Consider the following 21,910-nt stretch of genomic DNA (forward strand, 5'->3'; position numbering starts at 1 on the left):
GAGAGCGCAGTAACCGATGGCACAGGGCTCGCCTGTTGAGAGAGGCAAGACCACAGCAGGTGAGTGGACCCGGTGATCTTCAAGGTGGCCTCTCTACCCAGCTCACAGCGAGGACCCCTCAGGTTGAGCTTGGAGATCAGCTGATGGAGCTACAAGCTGAGTTATGGAGTAAAACGGGAGGTACATGTTGCATGAAAAAGAAAGCTAATCGCTGTTTCTGCATGGCAAATGGGTTAGATAAAGCAGGATTGAGGAAAGAGAGCTAGGAGTAAAGACAGCAAGATCTATCCAGCAGAAGCCTCTTGTTAACTCGGTTTGTCTGCAAGCCACAGCAGCCTCTACTCCAGTATCGCCTACAGCTTTTGCTTCCACAGCAAGATGAACCGTGGCTGCAGTGGGGCTGCACAGCTCAGGTGGGTGGGTGAGTTGCTCCAGACCTCAGCTAAGAGAAGACTACAGTTCTCAGCCCTGTTGCAGTGACTTGTCCTTCCCCATCCGTGACCTTCCACAAAACCTCACCTGTTGCTGGCCTGGGACCAGGAGGTATGTTTATTCAGCGAGGGGACTGCTGGGGCAGGTAGTTTCACAAGCCACCTGTGAGGATGCAGGATGATGAAGAGGCACCTGCTACTCTGAACCAGTAGCAGAAAAAACACGTGGAGCTTCCCGTTGCCTGTCACAAACCGGTTGTTTATTCCCTTTGTTCTCCCATCCCCACTATATCAAGGGAATTCAGCACAAGGGATCAGAGCCCTGGAAATGGTCTTATTTGCAGGCCCCGAAGTGCCGGTGTTTTATAAAGAATTTGTAGAATGTCCCTAGAGGATTTACCATCTCCGGTTTCAAAGCTGGACTATTTGGGCCAGAATAATGGGTGATGGTAAGCAGAGGCCTTCAGGCCCCAAATTGCTCTAAAAGAATTGAAAATTTTTTCTTTTGCAAATATTTTGGGTTAAGCTCGTGTCTGTTTGTGTAGGTGTTGTTATATAGGTCACGCATACCCCCTAGAAAGGAATACATAAGACTCTTCTGTGCGCATCTCCACTGTTGTAGAAAAAGATCCCGTTTCTGGGGGAAAGGCAGGGTGTAATTCAATTTAGTGCAGTCTCATTAAAGGAGCATTACCAAAATTCCTTTTAGGAGAAGATGGAGTAATCCATAAGATACAGAGGGCCACTGGCCTTTAGAGAAAATCGCATTTATAATACCATAATCCCATGCAATCCCAGTTATAGAAAAATGCAATTGCTTTGAACAGTAATTCCCAGACAGTCAAGCTTCCTGGTGTGGGGTTACGTGTCTGTTGAGACACTGGCGTTGCTGTTGCTACTCATGGATGAACTGTTAATTAATCACTCAGTTTTATGCACTGATTAAGTGATCAGTTTTTACAATTCCCTCCACACAGGCACACTCCTGAAAGAAAGGCAATAAAAGCACACCATGACATGCATGTAAAGCACAGGGTGTGAACAAAGTTCCTGGAACTTCAAGAGGAACGCTCCCACGGCTGCTGCAACCCCAAAAGCTGCCTAGCAATTTATCATGGTTCCCAGGTAATAGTGGCAGCCTCCTGCCCATCTCTAGCCATGCAAGCTCCTTATTGTGGAAAGATTATATTAGGAGTGAATAGAAACAGTTTGACAGGCTCATAAAGTAGAAAAGCTGACAGAGAATGGTAGCTAAGCACCTCACTTCCAAGTGCAGGATTGATTGGGTGTCATCCACTTCAGCAATAAACCAAGCTGGGCGGTTGCGTGCAGCTATGGGCTGGAAACAAAATTCCACTCCCCAGCCCTGAGGAAATTACTCAGGGCCGAGGGGGGGGAGAGAGGGGTGTGTAAATAAACTTAAAATATCCCTGGCTGTGGAGTTGATACATTTAATGGGAAAAGTTTTCTAGCCTGCGTCATTTTGACAGAATGGGGTTAGCGAGTGCTTACACTGCAGGTCCGTCAGCAGAGCTGGTGAGGGTGGTCCCTGGCAAGGGGGAGCGGTGCCAAGCAGGGCTGAGGGCCAGCTCCAACCTCCTCGGCTGCTTGCGCACCTGCTGGCTTTTGAAGATGCTGGCCATCCCATTCTTGGGTTTCACAGACCCACTCAGATTAATGAGTACCAGATGTAAGGTGAAGCTTCAGACGTTATCAGGCACATGCTAGAAGAGCCACCCTAAAAAACGTGCATATATGTGCCATGCTCTGCATCCAGTACCTGCCTCTCGCTAAATCTGGTTCTCCAGTTATGGGGTGGTCTAGGAAAAGCAAACCGAGGCCTGGTGTTGCCCTTATGGAGAACAACTTGCAGCAGCTGTATTTTCCATTACATCTGTCATGATCCTTGTACAGCTCTGAAAGCTCCATCCTCATTATACATCTGCACTTAGCAAAGCAATTTTAAGGCCATTGCTGTGTGGCCAAATGGCTCATTTTTATTGTTTAAACTAATGGATTTTGTGGATGGTGGGTAAGCTGCTGTTAAAATGCCTCCAGGCAGCGAGATTGAAAATATCCTAATGACATATGAGAACAGATTACAAAGAATGCTGTGCGCAGCATCCTGGTTGTGTTCCTCTGCAATTTTTTCACCACTTGGAAAGTGAGGGTCTGGTTTCGGTCAGACCAGGATGGCTCTTCTCCTTCATTGCTTCCCAGTAATTCTCTCTTCCACCCTCTTCCTAGAAGGCGCAAGCACTAAATCTTCCCTGCAACTTTCTCCAGTCCTGGCAAATTTAATTGGCTGACTATACAGAAAAATCTTTTAAGGTTCCAAATATAAGTATTGGGATTTATTTAGAGGTAATAAAATATTCTGTCTTTAATGGGATTCTTAGTTAAAGTTGAATTTGGACACTGACTTAGAGAATGAGTCTCCCTAACTAGTGCCTCCGGTGTTTTTAACCAGTTTTCTCTGGGGTAGCTCAATGGACAAAAGCATCCACATCAATTTCAGGTAGGATATTACCTAGATCAAAAGATAGACATTCCTCTTTTAAAATGCTGCTAATGAAAAAAAAAGAGAAACAGAGTTGGCACAGGATGGCCTCCCTGCAGCGGGGGCTGACCAGCACCTGCAGAAAGCAGATCCTTAAAATAGCTGCAACGCAAATGTGGTAATTACGGCTATTTTGAGTCCCTAATCACCACGCTGAGTCCATCTAACTATGCCTAAGCGCTACTTCAGGCTATAGCTCTGGGGAGCATTTCAAGTGCGGGATCTTTTCCCATTTAATTAGGATGAAGAGGCAGGAGAAGCAAACAAAATCCCATTTACCCTATATGCTGTTTTTCTAAAAAGGGTTTATGGAAAAAGCCCTGCACCCCTCCAGCCCCTGCGCGGAGATGGGACCAGACCCAAGCTATAGCCAGCAGTGATCCCTGCCAGGCTGGCAGGAGGGAACCAAGCTCCGGCAACATAATATGATTTCTAGACCCCTTTGGAGAGGTCTGTTTCTATGACATTTGTGTGCTAAGAAGCCGGCTGGCCCCTGGGGAGCACGGGAAGAGGCCATACCCACTGTGGGTCATGCTGGTCCGCCCCGGGGCAGCGGGCCGTGGAGGCCTCAGCCTGGTGGCTCTGGCACGTGGCTGGCACAGTCATTTGTCACTGTTGCAGTGGCAGAACAGGGACCACCGCTCACCGGGAACTGGCGCTGCCCTCCATGAGGCACCCGGCCACGATGAAAGCCCTGGAACTGCAGGCCCAGGGCACCCCTCCGAGGGCTGCCTGGAGGGAGCGCGCTGAACCCTGTGCTTCGGCCCGCCATGCGGCCGTGCCGGCCCACGCCGGCCATGTCAAATGCACTGCTGCTTCCCTGAACGTTAATGGCCCGGGGGCACAGCCGGGGGTATCTGTAATGTCCAGGCAACATGCGGATGCATCACCACTGTACACTAGCTGGGATCCAGCCCGATAATGACAAGTTTGATGTTACAATACCCTATCGGCAGTAGTGAGGACTGGAATCTTACTCCATGCATTACATGCATGCTGTCCAGTGACCACCTGGAGGGACTCTGCTTATTGGCACTGTAAGAGCCAGATCTGGGGAGCTGAACCAGGGCAAAGCTTGCTTTAGCACCTGGGGAGTTACTACAGAGACCCTGGTCTGCTGCCAGCGCTCTCTGACACAGCACTACAAAAGACTATCATCACCTGCCTTGCAGGTATGATCCTTAGAAACCCCTTGTCTGCAACAGAATAGTCTCCCCAGAACTGATGTAAACAATGAGCAATGAAAGACTGAGCTGCAATTAGCCCAGTCTTTTTTAAATTACCATTTGTACCCATTACCCATACAGAGTATTGTAATACTGTTTGTCTTTTGTTTATCTGGCATAGCAAACCAGCACTGCCAAGGCACTTGGCTGGTTTTGGCAATAGGGTTGCTAGAAAATCTGCTATGAAAGTCTGTGGGGTTGCCAAAATTCAGTAGCCGAAAGAGTTTAGCAGTTAACAGTCTGTGTTTTGCAAAGCCTCAATTTTACATGGTTGGTATTAAAAAGGTATATAAAAACTACATATAGAGAATGAAACTCTATTCAATGCCGCAGGATAGGTGTTATCCTTAAAAGCCCCAAAAACGAAGGGGAAGTCAGGAGGAGCTAGCCAATGACAGGCAGTAAAGAAGAGCTGCTTTCTCTCAAGGAGGGATGGCCAAGCCTCCCTCTGCAGCTTGCCAAGGAAAGCCCCAAAGCCGCAGCTCTGGCCTGGTCCAGAGAGGCTGTCAGGGCATCCTCTATCATATCTGTTGACACTGGGGTACACTAAAGGTTCAGGTGCCCACAGAGTGTGGGGCAACTCTCAGCCTCTTCTGAGAGAAGGAAACACCTGGAGCCACAAAAAGATTTCATCCATGGTAGTTTATCCAGGAAACAACCAACACCCCCACCCTGACCCTCTTCAATGCATAATCAGTGCCCTACGCAGGGACAAGAGGACACCTTCCAAAGGGTATAGGACCCACCAATGGAGGCTCAAAGTAGAGAGAGAAAAGTCTGATTTGCACTGCATAGTACTGGCATGACCAAGGCTCTCTTAAGTCAACCCAGAGGAGAACGGAAAGAATAGCAGAAACACACAAATGGATGTATAGTGTCATAGCAAAGGTCCACCTAAGTCCAGTATCCTGCTTCCCATGGTGACCAAAAATCGAAGGCTGGGGAAGGGTGTAAGAGATTCCTAGATATCCACTCTGTTCTCCCCCAGGCATCTCACTTTTTGTGAGGACTCTGTGAAAGGTGCTAGTGACTGAGTGCACGGTAGCTGTTGCAAACCTTGGAGAACAGGTAACATCCACAACACCTGGTCCAGACAAGCACGTCTAGAACATGGCAGTGCAAGGTGGGGCTTTGATGGGATGCAAGCCTATAGGCCCTCTTTATAATAGAAATACCACAGCAGAGTGTGTCTAGCCAGGATAACTGCTACTGCCATTGATCTATATTGACATTTTAATGCAGAATCACATTTGTGACACAGAATCATTAGAATAAAACCCAGCGCTTTTAGGCAGGTGACATGTCTGAGAATAAACTCTCTTTAATTTGGGTGAATATACCAATCCCACCAAAGCACTGAATCGTGATTCTGAGCATGACTTTGATCAAATAATATGATGCTTAAACATAACGGTTAAACAACATAATGCAAATCAGAATGATAATTTTGCAGATTCTTCAGAACTCCCACCTTCTCTAGCCTTCTGGCAATATTAAGGAGTCAGGATTCGATATGATTCTAGTTGAAGTTGCTACTGAGCTCATGGTTAAGCTAAACAACTGAAGGTGGCTTCAGCTTTCAAAGCTGAACTCCAGACAGAAAAGTAGTCTTAGTACTGTGGCAGGTGGGTAAACAGCATTTTGGACTTCTCTGTAATGCCACATTAAAAAAGTATGTGCAATTAGAAATCTATTGGATAGCCGTGTGTCACAGTAACAATAGACCAGCCTACGTACACTGAACCTCAGATACGGGTCAAGGGAATGGGCTCGAGTTCAGTGAGCTCCAAACCTCACTCTCCCATATTGCCACCCCAAGCTAAACTCTGTTGGCCTGTAAGTCCCTTCAGCCCTTGCAGCAAAGTCATGTGAATCCCATTCTGGGAAGATGCCTGTGATTTTACACCACTGCTTCTGGGACAGAGGAGGTACAAGGAAACAGTGAGACCGGGTGCTGCCCACCCCTCACCACCATGCTGCAGGTAGATGTGCCAAGGAAGCCGGGGTTTTCCTTCCTGTCTTTCCTGAAGTGTGGGCTCAGCCCCATGCCCACCGACCAGCTTGGGTCCATCACCGTTTCCTAGTGATAAGCCCTGCAGCAGGGAGCCTTCCTCAGCATATGGGACACAAGAGGGCTCAAGTCCTCAGCTGCAGAGGTTTCAGACACATTTTCCCATTTATCCCAGCAGAGCAGCCTGCCTACACAGTGAGATGGCTATTCAGCACTGGGAGAAAGCTCTTCTGCTCAGTTTGTGCCATCTTATCATACCAAGGTAACTGAGCCTGGGAGAAAAAGGAACGTAAGAAAGTTGCTGTAAGGTAGTCATGAGGGTTTGGGTTTTTTTCATCCAGATGGGGGAAGTTGTGGAGTTCTGTGTTAAAAATCAGCTTAATATAAAATAAACAAGGGGCAAAAAATTCAACTGTATTTTATGAGTGGAAGATTAAACCTTGCACAGTTTCTGGAGGGAGGAGACATAGAAACCTACTTTCTAGGGAGGATTTATTGCCCTACTTTAAGAGGAAGCAGAGACAAAGCTCTGAAGCCCTGAGGATATGGAATAAGCACCCACATCCTCAGGTTTTTTTTTTTTACTGGTTTGCTCTAGAGGGCTTTCCAGTCATTGTCCTGACTGTAAGACCTCATCTGAGGCTTGGGAACTAAACATGTTTAAAAAAAGAATCCCACAGCTTTTATTACATCAATCTTCTATTGATCTGCGTAAAATCATGAGCCCTGGCATATGGCTTTGATAGCCATATGTGAGAGCTGTAACAACTTTACTTGAAAGAAAGACTGTTCTGCAGCATTAGCAGTCCTATGCATTCAAAACATGTGCTTGAGCAATGCAAGATCCTGAGACTTGAATATTTTATGCATTCTTATCTGCCTCCTGATTTCAGGACCTTGAAGGTATACTCACATCTCACCTCCAAGTGCTCGGCTGCAGCCACATGGACTACAGCCTGCTTGTGATGCTGTGGTCGAAGCACAAGGTGAGATTAGTCCAGTCCACCATCAGCTCAAATGAAATCTGTAATGCTGCTGAGACTGAGCAAAGGATCATATTGCCCTTTTGTGATTATAAAATTGCCCTTAAAAAAAAACCAAAACAAAACCCCACTTCCTTAGCATGCTTGTGAAAACAAGCAATTTTGTGTCAGAAATCTTACCAAGTTAGCATATCTAAAATACATACTTGTTCAAAATGCAATGCCTATATGCAGGCAAACCACCAAGAGTCAAGGGTTTAGACTTAGAAGTGAGCATGAAGATTCACCTTTTCCCCAGTAAACTCTCTTAGCCCAATAGTATGCAAAAACACAAACACAGCTAATAACTGCTCAAACAATTTCTCTTGCTGGCCAGGAGGGAAGACAGAAAATGCTACTAATATTTCTAGTTTTAAATCATTGGGACCTCTTTGAGGTCTGCAGCTCTGTAGCTTTATAAAATACATGAGATTTTCATTAACATAGAATTTTATACTTAAAAGTTCAAGTTTAAACATACAACTCAGGAAATGTTGTAAGCCAGAGGCCATAATAAAAATAGGCCTCTATCACACAGTTAACTGCATTAAGAATACATACTTGTAGATGCATATCTGTGAACCTAACGTTATAATAAACACTAAATATACACACAGTGTAGGCAAGTCAGTGTGAGCCAAATGGCATTTTAAATGGCTCCATATGCTTTTGACTAAACTACTTTATAAATGTACACAATAAAGTCTTCAACATTTTGCTACTGCATAATGTTTCCTTCAGTTTTATAGTGCTGCAGACTATTACACAACTCAAGAACAAACTCTGGTTCCATTAACATGAAACCGTGGATTTGTTTATAAGGCTGCTCTGATTATTTTCCTTCAACCTGGCTGCAGAATGCATAAGCTGTAAACTCTTTGAAAGTGTCTTTTTTAATCTGTTTTGATGGCACTTAGCTAAAGGAAACTCTGGTCCAAAATAGGTGCTTCTTCAATAATAAAAAATTAGACCTCAGTAAGTACTGTTAGCCTTCTCTTATCCGTGAGCAATGGTCTTAATTAGTTTAAAAGCAGGCAAGGTATTGTCTCTGTAAACATGTAACATTTTTCATTTTGTATTGCTTCCAGCTTGGGAGTGGTCAGCTCAGGACTTCATGAAAGTGGGGAGTGAATAGGTCTCAATATTGCAAAAGAAATGCAAGTTCTTCCAGGGTTGAATTAGACAGAGCTGTTCAAGCAACTGGAAAAGAGAACAGGGGAACCATGAAATATAAAAGCTGTTCTGCAGGAAATGAGTGCTGAGACACATAGGAAACTTCATGCTGCGGCTGCTTTTGACGAAGACAAAGCTGTTGTGACATCTGGCTCAGCCTACCTTAGCAATTAATGCAGTGTAATAAGTGCGGATCTGCTGATCAAAGCATTTGGTCCTGAGGCGTCTCACATCCCCATTACAACCTAAATTCAAGGTGTTTATTTCAAAGTATCTATAATCCAGCCTCCAGGGCTAAACAATTCAACTGCATGTACAGTCTGGCACTTTCAGGAGCCAAATGACGCCACCAAACCCTGTCTTCCTCACTTGCCACACCTACTAGAAAGTATCACACTGTCCTTTCATCTGCCTTCTGTCAATGTGCCCCTGCCCATGTCAGTTTGTACTCACATCATCTCCCTTTTAAGGCTTAATGCCAGAAAAATCTCTATTTCTGTCTTTCCTGGTGCTGCTCCTGAGTGGCACCATGAAGCCAGCTTCTCCATCCACTCCCTGCTCATGTTCAGACAGTATAATCTGCAAGGGGCTGTGGGCCAAGGGCTGAGGGTGGGAGCCTGATCCTGAGGCAGTACTGGGAGGACACCTGATGTCTGTTGTCCTGGGCTGTTTTTTCCCAAAGGATGAGGACAGCAGGATTTCCTCCTGAGTGGCCACCAAGCTTGGACTCCTCTGCCTGAGTGCGTCCAGGGTCTTGGGGACACACGGGCCCGCACCCTTGGGGTGCCTGGCAAACTTCTAGCTTCTGGATGTGAGTGGCCACAGTCAAGGCCATCAGCTGTGAGTGGACTCTTGGAGCATCCATGTCACCTTTTGGGACCTTATCCATGGGATCAGAAGTGGAGCTACTGGCCTGGGGCATCTCATCATGCAAGTCCTGCCCGTCAACCATGACATAGTTTGGAGTGGGCAAGACTGCCAGGATAAGGTGGTGCTCAGGATATGTGAGACAATCCTCCAGGCTCACTTCCTTTGAGCAGTGCAAGTGGGAGAGGCTGCCAAAATAATGCAACCCTCCTGGCCCTTGCTCCCCATGGGAGCCAGCATTGTGGGAGCTGTGCTCACCTTCCCATCCCGAGCTTAATTCAGGGAAGCTCTGACTGCACTGACTGCCAAGGCTGCCTAGTCATATATGGGCCTTCGTGGACCCTCATGGACATGTCTGCAGAAGGACCCACATCACCTATGGCATCTGCTTCCAGCCTTGGATTCAATAGCTTTGCTGATACCTTTCTTTTCAAGTCCTCACCACATGCATGGTGGAGGTTGAATGGCTGTTTCTTGCCGGAAGGAGAGCCCTGTGTGACTGATGGTGTGCCAGTCCTCCCATGGCATCCAGTACATGGAACTAATGGCTGTCATTGATGAGGGTCACAAACACACTGGTCACCAGGAGTGGCTTGCACGGCAGGGTGGGGGACTTGCTTAATCACTTTTGTCATTGTAGCAAATGTAATGTCAATACAAAAAGACTCCCAAAGTTTCTCTCAGTCATCTTCTTCCACTCCCTTTCCTCAGAGGAGGTTTATTTGTGCCTTCCTACACCTTCTAAGATTTGCCTACTCCACTTTCTCACTCCTGAGCAACACTCAATATACAAGCATGGGGCAAGCAGGGCTACTTGGATTACACCTTCGCTGGCCCTCTGTGATTTGGGCCCTTACATCTCCATCAGGCACCAGTGCACTTTTGAAACAGTCCTTACAGGTTCATGTCCTCTGAAAGGGATCTATCTTACATACACCAAAACCCCTCTGAGAAACAAACACATTAACTAGGGAAATGGAGGATCTCAAGGGAGTTGTTTCAACCCCCCCCCCAACAGTTCCTAACCAAACCACTAGAGTCAATACAGTGTCTCTTTTTCAGGTGTGAGACACAGTCAGTCTTTCCTGTCTTCCTCTCCTCTGCCTTCCCACCCCTCCTTCCGACTCAGTAAGAAATGTTATCACTACCCTTAAAATGCCAAGTGGTTTTTCAGCTATTCCCATCTTGAATCTGGAACAAGTTAAAAGTAGTTGAACCTAAGTCAGCTCAGTAGGAACATAGATTTGCTTTTGCCTGACAAACAATTAAAGACTTTTTTTTCCCCTTTGGACTGCTCTGAGTTTGCTCATGATAACTACTTTCCCCACCTAACAAGTGCACAGGGCCAACCTTTGAATTCACCAGACACACCACCAAAAAGCAAAAGCTGCATTAGGACTTCTTACTACTATCCCAGTCATGTGAGTCCCGGCCATGCAGTTTGTCCACGCTTTTATGCTTTTACACTACGCATTACAGTCAGTGGAGTCAAGTAAATGTGTTATCTCAACCCAAACCTTATATATTTGGTCACAGGAATTGCATGCTAAGCTAGATCACCATTAACTGAAATGAGAGAGGAGACAGCCAACATGGTAGGATGTAGGGGGCTGTAGTTGTTGCAGACACCTCTTGGGGAAGTACAGTGATAAAAAATCCCAGTCAGGGAACTATATCCTTGACCTGACTGGGAGAAAATAGTCTCCCTCTGTACTCTGGGTTCCTCTTGCTTCCTTTTATCTGTCTACAGTGTAGGCATCTGCTTCTGAGCAGCCTTTCCATTGACCATCAATCAGTCTTAGGGTTGCTCATAGCTATATGATAAAGATTTAAAATGGGGAAAGATGGAGCAATTAAGGATGCTAAGTGAAGGGGTCACTAGCTCTACAACAACGACCCTAGTTCAAAATTGGGAGCAAGAGTACCACATTAGAGCACAGTAACTAGCAAAACCAGAGGCTTTGTAAAACAATAATAAATGTATTATGCATTCACCAGTTGTCCAAAAAGGAACCCCAGTAGGTAAGTTTACTGACAGAGGAGTCCAGTTCAAGGGTAGAAAAAAGCAGGAATTCCTACAGGCACCAGTTTAAGCCTTTTGCTCAAAATATCTGGGCAGTGAGGACATTTTTTAAAGCTTTTGATGACTGCCTCAGAAAGCTTCACTTGTCAATAAAGATTTATTGGTGCAAAGCTGCAACATTTTCCTCTTTTCCATTCTGCCTGTAAGACACCACCTTCACCTCTATGCCTACAAATGATTAATTAGACAGCTGGTGTGTGGATGCTTCTTATCACTACCAGAGGAAAAATGGTGTCATAAAAGGTTTGGGTTCTGAGTTAGGAGGCCAGCCATCCTACACTCGCTCCATGGGCAAGCAGAGAGAGCTTCTGGGGTGAGTCAAAGAAGGCAGACTCGAATGGCACCCCCTCTTCAGGGCTGGGTGCCGCAGCGGAGATTGGATCCAAAACTTTCCCAGGCAGGCACAGTCTCTGTGCTAGCTGTCTGCAGGCATGGTGCATCACAGGCCCTGGGTTGCTCAGAAATAACTCAGTTGTAAATAAAGAGCAGCTGCATTTTAGAAACGCAGGAAGAGAAGTACCAGCTTTTGCAGAATAAATGCAAAGCGGTGTAAAGGTATAAAATGTTAAGGCAAGAGGAAGGGGCAATCAAAACAAAAACTGAGAGTTCAAGCTGACTATCAGTGTACTGCTGGAAGTATGAGGAAAGGTCATCTTCCTTCCCAGGGAACCGTGATTGTAGCTTTGTAGGCAGAAACAGAAGTGGAGAAGAAACCACTGAGATTGACTTGCAGTTCCCAAGACATGCCAGCTAGCTGATGATCCACAACAATTTCGCCTTGTACTACAAAATGATTTTGCCTGTCCTCGAATGAGCCACAAGCAAAGCCTACACCCAACAGTGTGATGCACAGGTAGGGAGAGAGAGGGACAAGGAGAAATTCTTGTTTCATTTGAGCAGATCAAAACACACCTGGAAAATAAAGTCTGTTTAAAACATCCACATTCTGTTGCCCAGTTCATTAGAGGAAGAGTTTCATACTAATGCACTGTTACTCAACTTTAATATGGAACTAAACCAGAAATAGTCACATGTGATAACTTATGGAAACCTCAGTAAGGAGACAGACAAAAAAATGAATGTGGTAATATGCACGACTTAAGATATCAGCATTTCAGGATCCTATTTTTAACCTCCTAAAAAATGCATTTACACATCCCACACATCAGCTACATAATCTCTTCCTAACACTGACAAGCAAACAACCTTCCCCATCATATGGAATATAAAGAGCGCATCAACTGCTTGGAAAAAGCAAAGAAAGTATCATTTGGAGAGGCCTTGTGGTGGGAGGGTGTGATCCAAGGTTTACAAAGTCATGATGCTGCATGCAGAACTGTTATCCACCACCTTGTGCACAGCCAGAGTTTGAGGACACCTGCTGAACCTCACAGGCCATCAGTCCCAGACTGATGTGCATCTTTACACCACAGGCAGTCAGCTTGCATTCACTGCCTTGGGAGCTCGAGGGGGCAGACAGGATCATCAGGTCCAAAAAGGGCTAGAAAAATTCATCAACAGATCCATAAATAAATACCAAATGGACTAGGTGAGGATGTACCCCCTAACAGCCCAAATACAGTGCCTGAGAATGAGAGGAGAGAAAGACTGCCACTGGTAGCCCAGCTCACATGCTCACCTTAAATGGCATCTCCTGCTGGCACTGTCAGAGTTAAGATGCTGGGCAGCCAAGATGGCCCATTAATCTGATTCAGAAGGGCATTTGTCATGTTACAAATAACCTTCAGGGGAAAAGGGAAAAAAATAAAAAAAAAAAAAGTTTTTCTGTGTGACTGCAGAAAGTGAGAGAGGCAAAGAGAGCATTTGCACTCCTGGGAGCTTTGGCAGTGCTAGCCACCTCAGGAGCTGCTTAATTACACTGGGGGTAATATTTCAGAGGGACTGACAGCAGAGACCACTGGCAGGGTCACTTTGCTGCTCTCTTTTCCTGCTCTATGTGCATTAGAAAATTAATATGAAAATTCAAATGATGGCAATTCTGGAGCAGGAATGGGTACTGAAACAGAAGAATAACACCGCAGTGCTGACATGGAATGAACTCTGACCAGGGAGAGGTTAGGGGTATGCATGGCTGGTGTTCCTTTCAGTGATCAAATTTAAAGCAAGCAGCGTGGGGAGAGAGTGATGTACAGGAGCATACCTAACACTGCCACGGGGGTGCAATGCCTTGGACATTGCTGAGCTAGTGGTTTGCTTTTCCCCTCTGTGCAGAGCCAGTCCATGCCACACCGTCTCGGTGAGTTGCTGCAGAAGCCAAGATACGTATCACCAGACTCGGTGATACAGAGCCGGGGAGGAGGAGGGGTGAGCTGCCATGGCCCGGATCACCTGGCCACCATGCAGTGGTAAGGAGGGCTCACCTCTGTGAGCACTGAGGTGGAGGGGTGCGCGGTGGAGATCTTTGCAAGGTAGCACCAAAGGCTGGGGGCCAGCTGCTGAACACAGCCATTGCAGATGGGGTTTGTGATGCTACATTTTAGACCAGAGACTGACAAACCTGTCTCAAGTAGCCATTAGGGATGTGGCAGGACAGACCTTGTTTATTTGCTCGCACCCCTCCCATTGAGCACCCACCTGTGCGATGTGGCCACCTATACTGTCACCTTTGACTCACACCCGTGTTTGTGTGCTTACTTGCTGTCTCTCTCTACCCACCGGTGCCCTCTCACACTAGTGGGCATTTTGGACTTGGGAATACCTTTTTTACACTATCATTAAGATACTGTGGCATTCAAAGCCCAGTTAGGACATTTCTGCTCTAATAGGATTTGTAGTCAACAGGAATAAGGCAGCTTTACAAAAAAGAACATGAAGAAAAAATTTGCTCTTTTTGATAGCCACAGGGTTTTCTGCTGGTGTTACCTAAAGAGAGTGGGATGCTACACCTGCAGTTACCAGGCAACAGACAGGAGTTATCTTCTTTTTTGGGCTTTACCCAGTGGACTTGTCAGCTGAGGCTTTCTGGCCCTGAGAGGAGATGTGGAGGCTGGAAACCTCGGGGAGGGAGGAGAAGGCTTAAGAAGCATGCAGATGATGAATTCCTCACTAGTTTCTCAGCTTTCCCTCCCTTTCTTGTCTCCAGAAGAAGACATTAGCTGGTCCATCGTTAGGGATGCTGGAGCTGTGAGCTCAGACACCACTGCACTAGTCAGAGGTGGGCATCGAAATAGGCTTGTCAGACTATATGAAATCTTCTCTCTCTTTCTGGAAAAAAAACAAAAAATTAATACTTGATCATTACCGAGAAACTCACTTTGAAATCCTGTAACCAAATCCTATGATAACACAGTAAATTTCCTGTGAGCTTTCCTGGGAGGAAGAAAGAAGAGGCTAAGCTGGGCTGTTGTCCCCTTTCATTTGTCCTGCATTTTCTCCTCTGTGCTGTACAGGCAGCCAGCACCCAGTCCTCCCCTGCTTACAGGAAGAGCCTCACCTTGCCTGAGGTTTAATTTATTTGTCTTTTGTGGCTTTTATGATGCTGAAACAAAACCCTGGGGAAAAAAAAGTGAAAGTTATCATGTGTGTAATGCTGGAATGGAGAAATTAAATGTGTGCAAAAACAAAGGGAAGGAAAGGAACAAAAAAGCCAACTTAGCCTTACACCCTTTCTCCAGAGAGCATCAGTGCCTCTGCTTGCCTTGCCTGGAACAACCCGTGCTGTGAGGATACACATCAGGGAATTTACCAAGGTGCCAGTGCTGTACAGCCTCTCTACTTCAGACTAGGATCCAGCCACCCCTTTTGCCCATCCCTTGGAGGTGTGAGCTTCTCCAGCGGGCAGACGGCTGCGTGTGCAGTTACAGCTCCATCTCACAGGGAGTCAGAGCCCCTGCTGCGATCATCTAGGAAAGGCAGGTGACATTTCTGCACACATTTTTTCTCAGCACCTTTCATAACACTCCCTATGAATTGCTTTTTCAGCATTTGGTAGTTCAGTGTTATAAAGACCCTCCACATCTGGGGCAGGGAGGGAGGAGGCACATGGCAGACTAATGTGTCCTGTGTGGAGTGGTGCAGCTCTGCCATTACTGCTCATGTAAGGACCACGGTTTGCTGTGACTAGTTAAAAACATCATGGTAGCTCCTATTCTTTTTTGAAAGAAGATCCTCCGGAGCAGTCAATAGCCTTGCAGGCTCTGCCTCAGGCTGCCCCATGACTGCCTTAAAGCCAGCCTCTGTGGGCACAGCCCACCCAAACTCCCATCCCTGGACAGCAGGGGGCTGCAGGCTCTAGTGGACTCTGGTGGTCACAACTTTGCTGCACCCGAGACCTTGATGGCCAGCATGGAATAGAAAAGGCAGGCTGCTCAGTTTGGAGGGCAGTCCCCAGGCTGCCCTCAACAGAAAGTACTGGCACAGTAGATATGGCTTCATGCATCATGCAGTAAGGAGAGATCTGGGGTCAGGTGAACATTACTGTCTCTGTTACAGTTGGCAGGCTAGGTGCTCAGGTGCACTAGCAATTCCCAGGCAGTATCATGCCATCTGAGCCATCCTTACAGGGAGCCTACAGGAACCTCTGCCTGCAAAAAAATGTCAAGGGGAACTTCCTTTCCACAAGGCAAGGGTTTTCCCTCTCTTGAGTCTTCTCTGCAGGACTGCCCATGGCAGGCATGGTGGCTGGTGGTGTACCTGGGTGGTGGGTTGGCCATGGCTGGATGCCAGGGGCCCACAAAAGCCACTCTATCACTCCCCTCCTCAGCTGGACAGGGGAGAGAAAATATAATGAAAGGGTCGTGGGTCGAGACAAGGATGGGGAGAGATCACTCAGCAGCTACCATCACAGGCAAAACAGACTCAACTTGGGGAAAATCAATTTAATTTATTACCAATCGAATCAGAGTAGGGTAATGAGAAACAAAACCAAATCTTAACCCACCCCTCTCTTCTTCCCAGGCTCAACTTCACTCCCAATTTTCTCTAGCTCCTCCCCACCAGCAGCACAGGGGGACGGGGAATGGGGGTTGCGGTCAGTTCACCACACATTTTCTCTGCTGCTCCTTCCTCCTCAGGGAGAGGACTCCTCACTCTTCCCCTGCTCCAGTGTGGGGTCCCTCCCACAGGCTGCAGTTCTTCACAAACTGCTCCTGCATGGGCTCCTCTCTCCATGGGTCCACAGGTCCTGCCAGGAGCCTGCTCCAGCATGCACTTCCCACGGGGTCACAGCCTCCTTCGGGCACCCACCTGGTCCGGCGTGGGGTCCTCCACGGGCTGCAGGTGGATATCTGCTCCACCGTGGACCTCCCTGGGCTGCAGGGGGACAGCCTGCCTCACCATGGTCTTCACCATGGGCTGCAGGGGAATTTCTGCTCCGGTGCCTGGAGCATCTCCTCCTGCCGCCTTCTTCACTGACGTGGGGGTCTGCAAGGTTGTTTCTCTCACATGTTCTCACTCTTCTCTGGCTGCAATTGTGCAGTTTCCGCCCCCCTCCCCCCCTTAAATCTGTTATCCCAGAGGCGCTACCACTGTCGCTGATGGGCTCAGCCTTGGCCAGTGGAGGGTCCATCTTGGAGCCAGCTGGCATTGGCTCCAGGGGACATAGGGGAAGCTTCCAGCAGCTTCTCACAGAAGCCACCCCTGTAGCTCCCACATTACCAAAACCTTGCCATGCAAACACAATGTAACCTGTCATTCTATTACTCTCATGTCTAGGGGGGATAGTGCAGTACCCTCAAGTAAACAGAACCCTTAACATGGTTCGGTTTTAGTTTTTTGAAAAAGAAATAGAGTAGCAATAAGCTCAGGCTGTTATTCCAGGAGCAGCGGGTAACTGACTGAAGAAAGGCAACAGGTCGAGGAAAATGTGTGGGCTGCAATGCATGATAGCTTTCACTGAGCCCAGCGTCAGGATGACTCACTACGAGATGGTGTGAGGACAGATCTGCAGAGGGCTAATAAATCTGTAAGGCAAGCATGGAACACCTGAGGGTGGAGTTTTCACTAAACTGCTTAGGAGAGACAACATACTTCCAGGGGTTGCATGCAAAAAAATAGAGACACAGAGGAGTGACTGCCACTGGCAGCTGTTATAGCCAGAAGCTATGTGGCCTCAGGGTAAGGTCACTCCACGTGCTGCAGTCCTTCAGGAAATTTCCCCCTTCTGGCAGGGGTCCTCCATGGCTGCAGGGGATCCCTGCCTGGGTCTGTGGAGCACAGCAGACACTCCCTGCCAAGGGATGCACCCTGGGCTCACTGGGAAAATGGCCCCTGGGTGGTAGCACAGGCAGCAGGTTTCCTTGCTTTATGTTGCACTTCCTAATTTCATCCCAATCTTCTGTAACTTTTCCCTGTGTAATACTCTCCTTTGTCCTGACAGTGTCTCCTGGGGCAGAGAAAACATTTAAAAGATCAGTCCGAAACAAGTTTTGGGGATGGCTACCAAACCCCTGTCCTGGTGCAGACCCCATCCCCATCAGCCGTCCCTATCAGCCTTCCCGTCACCCTGTCCTTAGGAGTCAGCTCTCCTATACTCACATTTCTCACGCTGATCCAGAGTCCCTCCAGCTTTAGCTGATGACCTCTGGGGTCAAATCATATCACAAGCTTTACTGAAGCAGGCAGCTTCAACTATTTCAGATTTCCACCTCTCTGTCTGCTTTTCAGGAGGTAAACCAGCATGTGTGTTTGTACCCTGGCTGGTGAAGGTGGCTCTAAACTCAAGTTTCCAGGGGAGAGGAACCTCAATCCATCCCACTCCTACCAGTTTGATGCCAGTGCCAGCAATAGATGCCCAGAGCCAGCAGAGGGATCACTGGTCAGCAGGAGAGCACCTGAAGAGCAGCACAAAGGAATTCCAGCCACTCCAGCCAGTAAGTCAGCTTCATCAGGGCCCAACTTAAATGCTTCTATGCAAACACATGTAGCATGGGGAATAAACAAGAGGAGTTAGACGTGCACGAGCCTGCAGGCCTATGATCTTATTGGCATCGCGGAGACGTGGTGGGATGGCTCCTATGTCTGGAGTGTTGGAATGGAGGGAGACAGGCTGTTTAGGAAGGACTGGCAGGGCAGACGAGGAGGGGGTGTTGTCCTCTATGTCAATGACCAGCTGAAGTGCATGGAGCTCTGCTTGGGGATGGATGAGGAGTGGACCGAGAGCTTATGGGTCAGGATTAAAGGGAGGGCAGGGACAGGTGATATTATAGTGGGGGTCTGCTACAGGCCACCCAACCAGGAAGACTGAGCAGATCAGGCCCTCTATAGACAGATAGGAACAGCCTCATGTTCACAAGCTCTGGTCCTCATGGGGGACTGCAACCACCCCGATATCTGATGGAGGAACAACACAGCAGGGCATAAGCAGTCCAGGAGGTTCCTGGAATGCATTGGTGATAACTTCTTTCTCCAAGTGGTAGAGGATCCAATGAGGAGGGGTGCTATGCTGGACCTTGTTCTCACCAACAAGGAGGGGCTGGTGGGGAATGTGAAGCTCAAGGGCAGCCTGGACTGCAGTGACCATGAAACGGTGGAGTTCAAGATCCTTAGGGCAGCGAGGAGGGCACACAGCAAGCTCACTACCCTGGATTTCAGGAGAGCAGACTTTGGCCTCTTCAGGGATCTGCTTGGTGGAGTACCATGGGATAAAGCTCTGGAGGGAAGAGGGACCCAAGAAAGCTCGTTAATATTCAAGGATCACCTCCTCCAAGCCCAGGAGTGATGCATCCCAACAAAGAGGAAGTCAGGCAAAAACACCAGGAGGCCTGCACAGATGAACAAGGAGCTCCTGGACTAACTCAAACACAAAAAGGAAGCCTACAGAGGGTGGAAGCAAGGACAGATAGCCTGGGAGTGATACAGAGAAATTGTCCGAGCAGCCAGAGAACAGGTTAGGAAATCTAAAGCCCTGATAGAATTAAATCTGGCCAGGGACATCAAGGGCAACAAGAAAGCTTCTATAGGTACATTGGTGATGAGGAAGACTAGGGAAAATGTGGGCCCTCTCCAGAAGGAAATGGGAGACCTGATAACCCAGGACATGAGGGCGGCTGAGGTACTCAACAAAGTTTTTGCCTGAGTCTTCACTGGCAAGTGCTCCAGCCACACCACCCAAGACCAGAAGGCAAAGGCAGGGACTGGGAGAATGAAGAACTGCCCACCGTAAGAGAAGATCAGGTTCGAGACCATCTAAGGAACCTGAAGGTGCACAAGTCCATGGGACTTGATGAAATGCATCTGTGGGTCCTGAAGGAAGTGGCGGATGAAGTGGGTAAGCCACTATTCATATTTGAGAAGTCGTGGCAGTCCAGTGAAGTTCCCACTGACTGGAAAAGCAGAAACATAACGGCTGGTTTTACAAAGGGAAAAAAGGAAGACCCAGGGAACTACAGGCCAGCCAGTCTCACCTCTGTGCCTGGCAACATCATGGAGCAGATCCTCCTGGAAACTTTGCACAAGCCTTGACAGGCTTGAGAGGTGGGCCTGTGCAAACCTCATGAAGTTCTACAGGGCCAAGTGCAAGGTCCTGCACATGGGTCAGGGCAATTCCAGGCACAAGTACAGGCTGGGTGGAGAATGGGTTGAGAGCAGTCCTGCAGAGAAGGACTTGGGGGGGGTGTTGATTGACAAGAAGCTCAACATGACCCAGCAATATGCGCTTGCAGCCCAGAAAGCCAACCATATCCTGGGCTGCATCAAAGGAAGCGTGACCAGCAGGTTGAGGGATGTGATTCTCCCCCTCTGCTCCACTCTTGTGAGAGCCCACCTGGAGTCCTATGTTCAGCTCTGGGGCCCCCAACATAAGAAGGACATGGACCTGTTGGAGCAAGTCCAAAGGAGGGCCATGAAGATGATCAGAGGTCTGGAGCACCTCTCCTATGAATACAGGCTGAGAAAGTTGGGGTTGTTCAGCCTGGAGAAGAGAAGGCTCCGGGGAGACCTTACAGCAGCCTTCCAGTACTTAAAGGGGGCCTACAAGAAAGCCAGAGAGGGACTTTTTACAAGGGCATGTAGTGATAGAACAAGGGATAATGGCTTTAAACTGAAAGAGGGTAGATTTAGATTAGAGGTAAGGAAGAAGTTCTTCACTGTGAGGGTAGTGAGGCACTGGAGCAGGTTGCCCAGAGAAGTTGTGGATGCCCCATCCCTGGCAGTGTTCAAGGCCAGGTTGGATGGGGCTTTGAGCAACCTGATCTAGTGGAAGGTGTCCCTGCCCATGGCAGGGGGGTTGGAACTGGATGATCATTAAGGTCCCTTCCAACCCAAACAATTCTATGATTCTGTGATTCTACCCCACAGAGCACGCCTCACCAGAGAGCAGTGGGCCGGACACTGGGTATGAATGAGAGCCGGCAGCATCCACTCGGCATGTGAAATCATGCGTGGAGGGAGGCTTTCAGGTACAGTGAAAACATGCGCATAGCAATGCTCAGACCAGACATCTGTAGGTTATCCCCTGGTACTTAACAGAGGGGTGCACCTTGTCATGAAATAGACTGCTGAGTCTCACGGGTTGTCCTGCATGGGGAGTGGCACTAGTGAGGCGCTCAGAGCAAGATTTGGTTTTAGTGGAATTTTATCATTTGAGAAACAGCTGACCCCTGTGACAACTGAAGGGATGGACAGAGGAGGGTGTGACTGCAGAGGCTGCTTACAGGGACTGAGGATTGAGCCTGAGGTACTGCCTGACTGCTACCCATGGTTCTGAGTGATGCTATTTATCTATGTCTCAGAGCACCCCAGAGAGGTGGCAAAAGCTGTAACAGAGTTGGAAATAAGGCTCAACAGACTGAGCGAAGGCCTGAGGGTGGCAGGGAAGCTGGTTTCTAGGCCTATGTGAGTACTGTTTCTGATATTCTTTCCATGATCATATGACATTAAAACAAGGAAAAAAAAATAAAAAAAATCTTTTCTTGCTATGGCAGAATGTGGTGACATAAAATTCAGGCCTGCTAGTTTTGGCATTGCAGCCAAAGGGATGCATTTGTGCAGAGCGGAAAGAAAATAAAACTCTTCAAAGAATAAGCTTCAGAAAATACCTCCCTGGTAATCCATCCATCACTTCGATCAAGCTGATGATGCAATATCAGGTATTGTCATCCTCTGAAAAAAAAAATTTTCCTCCAGCCAAGCATAGCACTGGGGTGAGAAAGTGAACTTGTCTGAGCTTCACTAGAGGAGGTCCCACAGCCCAGACCCTGGACCCCAGGACTTCCTTCTGGCTATGTTACGCATATGTTTCAAATACTTCCCAACCTGCTCAGACATGGGGCAAACCTCCCCTGCATCCTGCTGGACTCTTACCCCCTGATTAGGTTTCCTGTCTCTTTGTATTGCCTGCTTTTTCTGCTTAGACCAAATACACTTAGAAAATCCCACAGACAAGCTCAGCAGGCACAGCTTTGGTACAGGCAAAGCTGTGAGCAGCTGCAGCCCAGGTCCCACTGAATGGTGCTACTGCAAGGACTAGGATTTTCCTCTCGCCCTCTGGACAATGGAATTCAGCGTTGCCCACGCTGTGAGGGCTTTGAGCTGCCTCTGTATTTTGCATCAGCAATGTCCTTTCCACCCTGGCTGCTGC

This window comes from Haliaeetus albicilla, chromosome 6 (genome assembly GCF_947461875.1).
Source record: "Haliaeetus albicilla chromosome 6, bHalAlb1.1, whole genome shotgun sequence".
Lineage (NCBI taxonomy): Eukaryota > Metazoa > Chordata > Aves > Accipitriformes > Accipitridae > Haliaeetus > Haliaeetus albicilla.